At 43.3% G+C, this 9,084-nt stretch overlaps 1 pseudogene; it reads left to right on the plus strand.

The window, feature by feature from the left end:
• The first annotated feature begins 580 nt into the window (after positions 1-580).
• LOC132238866 (large ribosomal subunit protein mL48-like) lies at positions 581-4,113 on the plus strand (annotated as a pseudogene).
• The last annotated feature ends 4,971 nt before the right edge of the window (positions 4,114-9,084 follow it).

Here is a 9,084-nt window from a genome sequence, read left to right on the forward strand (position 1 = left end):
TTTTCTTTTTTTTTTTTTTATTTATTCTGGGCCAGCTTTACCTTGAGGCTTGGCTCCAGCAATTAGGCCTCCGGCTGAAAGTAGGTTTCTGGCCTTTGCTTACAATGTTGCGAATCTGCTGGCTGAAGTCCTGCGGTATTTGTTACAATGTTTCTTAAACTGCCCGCTCAGAGGCCTGCAGCCGCAGGCGGGGAACGTTGGTTTCCTCCGTCACTGAGGCAAGCAAACCTCATGTTAGTTTCAAGCTGCCTGGCTGCCGGCTGCCATCTTGGCTGACAGTTAATTTGCATATCTCGCTGATTAGCCAATGAAAAGGGTAGCGGTAGTACGCCAATTACCATGTTTCTCTTTTATTAGTGTAGATAAAAGGCTAATATGCTAAGTGTCCTTCCTACTGTCCAACTGGTCACTATGACATGCACTGATCACCAGGGGGCAGACACACACAGAGAAACGGCAGTACGGACCTGGCGCCTGGTGCTAACAAAGCAACACTCGTTTCCCCCAAGTGGGACACAGGCCCCACCACCACTTGGATCAACAGCCCACCAAATCATAGCCTATGCTGCCATGGCGCAAAATGCGGCCCACAGCCCAACCCAGCCCACAAAAGGTGGTTGTTGCACCAGGTAATGATGTCACGTTCTTGTTGACATTCTGAAGCTGAAATTGTCAACAAAATATGTCTGAAAAACAATCATCGACAAGTACTACCAATACTGGTAGTAACTGCCTTTATAGCAAAAAGAGGTAAATCAGGATGCAATTATCTAACACAGTTGTGGTGGAATGACTGTTACATGTCAATTTTGCCTATCCCTAAATTTCTCTGATGAAAAACCATCTGATGGAAAATTTACTTGATATAGCAAAGGCAAAATTTGTCCAAATGATATAAATTGTCCAGAATACCGACATATTTTTATAAATTAAGGATAAACAAAGATTCTGACAGTAAAAATGTCATGGAAAATATTCATTGTTATATCCTGTTGTTATTGTTTATTTATTAACCAATTTACATATTATTTTCATGTACATTTTACTAATTTTCTTTCATCTCTGACACTTCTATTATAGAGAAAGGACTAATAGTGATATTGAAATACTTCTCCTAATTAATTTCCTTTCAATGTGCATGAATTAGTGCACCAGGCCACTAGTATGTAATAACAGACCTTCAAGACACATAAAACAATGGCTTACATAACTGAAAGAAGATATATAAGTATCTATAATTATAGTTACAGATATCAATAGTTCTGTAATATTTTCCTTAGGCTACCATAACTAAATAACACAAAATGGGTGACTGAAGCAATAGAAATTTATCATCTCATAGTTATGGAGCCTAGAAGTCTGAAATTAAGGTATTGGCAGGGTTGGTTCCTCCCATTGGCTATAAAAGGAAACCTGTGTCAAGCTTTTCTCCTAATTTCTGGGGGTTTGCTGGCAGTCTTTGACATTCCTTGGCGTTCAGTCTCTTTATATGAGATTCTCCCTGTGTGTCTCTGTCCAAATTTTCATTTTTTATAAGATACTGGCCACATTGGATTAGGAGTCCATCCTATCCAATAACCTCATCCTCACCCACAAGAACTGTGCAGAGTATGGCTAGGGAGTCTATTCATATTCACTAAAATAACACAAATGTCTTTCAATAGGTGAATTAATGAACTATCATACAAGCACAAGCAATAAAAAGGAACATACAATACTGTAACTGGGATGACTCTAAAAGGCAGAAGGCTGAACCAAGTGAAACGGAATTTTTAGGGGTGAAAAAGACAGGTTTAGGAAATTTTAGAAATTACGGGGACCATGGAGGAAGCACAGGGCTGCAGACCAGCAGAAGGTACATTTCCATAGAATAGGGGAACTGAAAAGCTGCAACAGGTACATTTCCATAGAATGAGGGAGCTGGGAACAGCAAAAGGTCTATATTTACAAAATAAAGGGAAGGAAGCCCTGCATCCAGAAGGAGAAGAAAGCCCAAAGGAAATAGGAGAACATTAGGAAGGAGGAGAGGAAGACCTCACATGTCCCATGTGAGGTTCAACCTTTGAGCTCAGGAGTTACTATAGTAACCAGTCCAAGAAAATAGTGATCAATCAGAGGGGATATCAAGGCGTAAAGCTCAACAGCCTTTATAATCCATGGAAACAGGGACTCAGTGGGACTCTTACCCCTCTCCATGGGGGAGTCTGTGCTGTGAGGTTCTTTCCCCTTCACCATGTGGGAATCTGTACTTGTTCTTCAATAAATTTCCACCTTTGCTATAACGCGCCTTCCTATCCTCAGTTTCATAACCACAGATTCAACCAATCGCTGATCACAAACAGTATTTTCACATTCCCAACTGTGTATTCCCAACTGCAGATGGAAAATACTCATTTCAACTTGCAATTTGGTTGAATCCACGGATGTGAAGGGCGAACTATAAAGTCAAAGTCATGGAACTTCTACTGCATGGGGATTTGTGCCCCTCACCCCAGTGTTACTCAAGTGTCAATCACAGAGACATAGAAGCATGGAACAACCTGTGGAGTATCAGAGGGAAGGAGGGGGAGGGTGGGTGGTTGAGAAGAGATCAACCAAAGAACTTGTATGCATATATGCATAACCCATGGACACAGACAATGGGGTGGTGAAGGCCTGGGGCAGGAGGGGGAGGGGGTTGAAGGCTGGCTAGAAGAGGTCAATGGGGAGAAAAAGGGGGCATATGTAATACTTTCAACAGTAAAGATTTTTAAAAAATAATAAAGAATACAGAAAGTTACACAGAAAGAAATAAAATCTCCCACAATCTGACCTCTCAGAAATAATCATTATTAGCATTGAACTTTTTTCTGTGTCCCCCTTTTTTCTATGCACACTATTTATAAAATTAGTTGTACTTAAAAAAAAAAAAAGTCAAATGCAGTGTTTTCAGCAATCCAGGGTTTAGCCTCCCAGAGACTGAGGCTGCTTGGGCCAGTCTTCAGCTTACACCATAACAGGCCACAGCAGGAAGGGCGCAAGGAGCTCTGGGAAAGTGCTGTGTTTGAAGAATGATATCATTTTCCAGCAAGCCTTCCCCCCCTTAAGGTTTGAAACCTCAGGAGACAATCCCATCTGCTCTGGAGGTGGCACCCTGCTGAGGACCAGTAGGCAATACAAGATTAAGCCCATGGCATTGGAAGCTACAAGCATCTAATAAAGCACAAGAGCCCAAGAAAAAGAAGGGAAAAGTGAAAATGAGACCCATTAATCTGGGAACAGATTATGAATATGGGGTTTTAAACATTCACCTAATTGCATACAGCATGGCCCTAGCAGAGAGTTATGACCAATATGTTCACAATCTCTGCAAACACCTCTCCATTAAGGTGGAGGAAAGTTATGCAATGCCCACCAAAACCACTGAGGTGTTGCGGCTGCAGGATCAAGGTAGCAAAATGTTCTTGGACTCAGTTTTTACCCCCTAGGAGCCAGTGGTTCAGATCAGCGGTTTAACTGTTACATTAGAAGAGATTTTACTGAAAACTAAAGGCCCCGTGCACGAAATTCGTGTGTGGGTACAAACCCTAAGCCTGGCCTGCAATCAGGGCCACCTTCCCCAGCTTCCCGCAGCTGGTCCTGCCCCCCACCACCACCCACCCCCTGTTCCACATTTGCCATCAGATGATCAGAGCCTGCCAGCTGGGAGCAGAGACCGAGAGGTCGGCAGTTTCTGCCTACTCACCAGCCCCGTCCCCACCGCAGGTCACCCACTGTGTGTGTGGCGACCAATGGAGAGGGAGCCTTGGCCTGGCACCGCCCACATCCCCTGCCACCCACCCCCAGTTCCCCGTTTGCCATCAGGCAATGGGAGCCTGCCTGCAGGGGAAAGGGACCGAGAAGTGGTCAGTGAGCCTCATAGTGACTGGTTGAGCGGTCATTCTGGTCGTTCTGCCATTAGGGTCAATTTGCATATTACCCTTCTATTATGTAGGATACTGCAAAGCAATGTTCCTGAAGAAATCAAATTGTTAGTGAAGGAGCACACTGAAGAAGACTTCAAGGGGAGGTTCAAAGTTTGGCCAGAACTGGGAAAACTGTTAATTAATTTGAACTAACTCATCGCAGATTCTTCCATGCCAGCATTGGTGATATTGAGTGCCAAGGGGAAGAGCTTTCTGGGTGGTCCAATTTGAGCAGGAGACCCTGACCATTAGATATAAGTACCCCTCCCCTCAACCAAGAATTCCTCTTCTCTGTGAAGGAGTGCTTGCCAATTTTCACCACTTTCTTTTTTTTAAAAGTATTTTTATTGATTTCAGAGAGGAAGGGAGAGGGAGAAAGAGATAGAAACAATGATGAGAATCATTGATCAGCTGCCTCCTACATGTCCCCCACTAGGGACAGAGCCCACAACCAGGCATGTGCCCTGACCAGAATAGAATCATGACCTACTGATTCATAAGTAGATGCTAAACCACTGAGCCTCACCAGCAGTCCAATTGTCACCACTTTCTTTTGAGTCAACCCTAAGTATCCTCCAACTAATGAAAAATTGCTATTGGGAAAAAAAAAGTCAATGTATATGACTCCATTTATGAAAAGACCAAACTATAATGATACAGAGGACAGATCAGTGGTTACCAGGGTTGGGGTGGGGGGAAAGTTTGACTATTAAAGAATGAGGGAATGTGGAAGATTGATAGAACTGCTGTCTCCTGATTGTGTTGATGGTTATATAAATCTATACACTCATTAAAATTTATAAAACTATATAACAATAAAACATCAATTTTATGTATATTAATAAAAGATACATTACATAATTGAAGAGGCTATGATCAATTCCCAAAGGAAAATTTCTAGTACCAAAATGAGATACTATTTAAAAAGCAAAATAAACGTGTTCCTTGAATATTACACCATGAGTTTTAGCTCTATGTGATTAAACAGCTATTAAATCACGAACATATTCTTTAGTAATAACATTGAGAACTCCACCATTATGTAGACACCCACACATATACTTAAGCATGCATGGTCAATCATAAAATTCTATGATTCTGAATGTTGACGTTCTCATCTGCACTAATTGAAAGAGCCATAAAACTAATATCATTTGATTAGAGATGCATAAACCTTACCATCTGTTCTACATACCTTTCAACTGAATTTCTTCACTCTGCTCCTGCTGTCAATAACTCATTCAAATCATTTGGTGGGAGAATATAACATCTTTCACTTTAAAACTTTTAAAAATAAAATTATAAGTTGTGAACATAATTTTAAAGGGATTGGTAAGGTTTCTTTCATGTACTCCAGTGGAATCATGAAAAAAAAAATTATGTCAAGTTAGGATTGCCAGATAAATAAACAAAAATCCTGTTTTATCTAGGACTCCGAAATCCAGTGGCAAATTTTATGAGTCAATTTGAGTGGGCTATGGACGCCCAGATTAGCATTGTTTCTGAGTGTGCCTGTAAGGATGTTTCTAGCCATGATTATTATTTGAAGTGGTGGACTTATTAAAGTAGATTACTCTCCCCAATAGGTTGATTCAAACTGTTGTGGGACTGAATAGAATAAAGTGGGGAGAGATTTAGGAGAAATTCATCCCTTTTCTTCCTGCCTCATTCATTGAGCTGGAACATTTCATCTTCTCTAACCCATGGTCTGGGATTTACATAATCTATTCCCCTGGTTCTGAAGCTTTTAGACATCAAGCTAGATTATATCACCAGCTTTCCTGAATCTCCACCTTACAGATGACAGATCATGTTATTTCTTAGCCTCCTTAATTATGAATCAATTCCTCATAATAAATCTCCACATGTATACACTTTCTATTGTTTCTGTTTCTCTGGAGAACACTAATTATATATATATTTATTATATATATATATATATATATATATATATATACATATATATTTTATATATATAATTATATATATAATTTATATATATATAATTACATCTATCTCACCTTTATTCCAATATAAATCTTATAATTACATATAATATTATTTTTGACAAATTAATCAATTTGCTATAAGCTTCTTTAAAATGTTCTACACCTAAGGAATATAACAATTGCATTTGGTTATCAATAATATAAATTCTTATACTAGCATTTATTTAATTACATACAAGAGTTAATCTTTGTCGCTCTGAGCTATTAAAATTCCAACACTGAAGAATATATTAAAATTGTCTAATCCAACTGTTTCATTTAATATATGAGGAGACTTGGTATAGCCATTATTAAAAACAAAAACAAAAAACCAGTATGGAGGATTTTCAAAACATTAAAAATAGAACTACCATGTGATTCAGCAATTCCATTTTGGGGAATATATTAAACACTAACTGAAAAAGATATCTGCAACTCATGTTCATAGCCAAGACATGGGACAGACCTAAGTGTCCATTGGTAGACAAATGCTAATGAAATAAATCAGAGAAAGATAAATGATGCATGATCTCACAAATACATAGAATATAACACAGACAAGAAACACACAAACAAAATAAAATATAAAAAGAGATCAGACTTGTGATCACACCAGAGGTGGGTGGTGTTAGGAAGTACAATTGGAGGAAGGTGGTCAAAAAGTATAATCTTCCAGTTATAACATAAAGAATTACTAGGGATGTAGTGTATAGCATGATGACTATAGCTAAAACTGCTGTCTGATATATAGGGAAGTTGTTAAGAGAGCAAATCACAAGAGTTCTCATTACAAAGAAACATTTTTCCTCATTTTTCCTTCTTTCATTTCTTTTTGTTGTACCTATATGAGAAAACAGAAGTTAGCTGAAATTGTTGAATAATCATTTCACAATACATGTAAATCAAACCACTGCACATTAAAATTATACAGTGATATGTCAATTATCCTATCTAATAAAAGAGAAACATGGTAATTAGAGTACGTCCGCTACCATTCCCATTGGCTAATCAGCGAGATATGCAAATTAACTGCCAGCCAAGATGGCAGCCGGCAGCCAGGCAGCTTGAAGCGAACATGAGGCTTGCTTGCTTCAGTGACGGAGGAAACCAACGTTCCCCGCCTGCATTGCTGGCCTCTGAGTTTGCAGTTTGAAACATTGTTACAAATATAGAAGCTAAACAAAACCCAAGAAACCTGCTTCCAGCCCGTCGGGATTTCAGAGCTAGAGTTGATACAGTGTTTCGACTATAGAACCCAAATAAAGCAGATACCTACTTTCAGCAGCAGAGGCCTCAGAGCTGGAGCCAGAGCTAAAGCTGGCCCAGAATAAAAAAAAAAAAAAAAGAAAGAAAGGAGCGGTTGGGAGCTTCAGTCACCTGCAAGCCTGAAAACAGTCCCCAGCCCCTCACCCAGACTGGCCAGGCACCCCAGTGGTGACCACACCCTGAAGGATGTGTGACCAGCTGCAAACAGCCATCAGCCCCTCACCCAGGCTGGCCAGGCACCCCAGTGGGGACCTCCACCCTGATCCAGGACACCCTTCAGGGCAAACCAGCTGGCCCCCACCGTGCACCAGGCCTCTATCCTATATAGTAAAAGGGTAATATGCCTCCCAGCACGGGGATCAGCAGAGCTGAGAGGCCTCCGAGCACCGGGATCAGTGTGACAGGGGGCAGCGCCCAAACCCCCTGATTGCCCTGCAGCTCTGTGTGTGACAGGGGGTGGGGCAACAACCTCCATATCCGCCCTGCTCTGTTCGTGACAGGGGAAGGCGCCCCAACCCACTGATCAGCCCTGCTCTGTGCCTGATAGGGGGGAGCTCCGCAACCCCTTGATCGCCCTGAGGCTCTGTGTGTGACAGGGTGCGGCGCCCCAACCCCCTGATCGGCCCTGCTCTGTGTGTGACAGGGTGCAACACCCCAACCCCCCTCCCCCTCCACGGGCCCTGCTCTGTGTGTGACGGGGTAGAGCCATACCTCCCCATCGGCCCTGCCCTGCGTGTGACAGCGGCGGCACCCCAACCCCATGATCGGCCCTGCTCTGTGGGTGATAGAGGGTGGTGCCCCAACCCCCTGATCTGCCCTGCTCTGTGCATGACAGGGGGCAGTGCCCCAACCCCCGATTAGCCCTGCTCTGTGCGTGACAGGGGGCGGCGCCCCAACCCCCCAATCAGCCCTACCCTGAGCATGACTGAGGGTGGCATTGCAACCTCCCAATCCGCCCTGCTCTGTGCATGATGGGGACGGTGCCCCTACTCCCCAATCGGCCCTGCTCTGAGCCCAACCAGGGGCTGCACCTAGGGATCGGGCCTGCCGTCTGCCACCTGGGAACAGGCCTAACCCAGCAGGGCATTATCTCCCAAGGGGTCCCAGACTGCGAGAGAGCACAGGCCAGGCTGAGGGAGCCCCTCTCCCCCCTGAGTGCACAAATTTTTGTGCACTGGGCCTCTAGTCCTATCTAATAAAAGAGAAACATGGTAATTAGTCGTACGTCCACTACCCTTCCCATTGGCTAATCAGGGCGATATGCAAATTAACTACCAACCAAGATGGCAGCCGGCAGCCAGGCAGCTGACACGAACAGGGAGGCTTGCTTGCTTCAGTGACAGAGGAAGCTAAGGTTCCCCACCTGCCTGCTGGGTTCTGAGCTGCTCTAAGAAACATTGTTACAAATACAGAAGCTAAACAAAACCCCAGAAACCTCCTTTCAGTCAGCCGGGATCTCAGAGCTGGATTCACAACAAAGTTTCAAATACAAAAGGTAAACAAAGTCCAGAAACCTGCTTTCAGCAGCCGAGGTCTGAGCTAAAGCCAGCTCTCAGCTCCAGTGACAGCCATAGAAGTAAATAAATACAAGAATAAAAAAAAAAAAAAGGAAAAAAGGAGAGGTTGGGAGCTTCAGGCACCAGCCAGCCTGAAAACAGCCCTCAGCCCCTCACCCAGACTGGCCAGGCAACCCAGTGGGGACCCCCACCCTGATCCAGAACACCCTTCAGGGCAAACCAGCCGGCCCCCACCCATGCACCAGGCCTCTATCCTATATAGTAAAAGGGTAATATGCCTCCCAGCACTGGGATCAGCAGAGCAGCGAGGCCTCCTGGCACCGGGATCAGTGTGACAGGGGGCAGCGCCCAAACCCCCTGATCGCCCTG

This window comes from Myotis daubentonii, chromosome 7, assembly GCF_963259705.1.
Source record: "Myotis daubentonii chromosome 7, mMyoDau2.1, whole genome shotgun sequence".
Lineage (NCBI taxonomy): Eukaryota > Metazoa > Chordata > Mammalia > Chiroptera > Vespertilionidae > Myotis > Myotis daubentonii.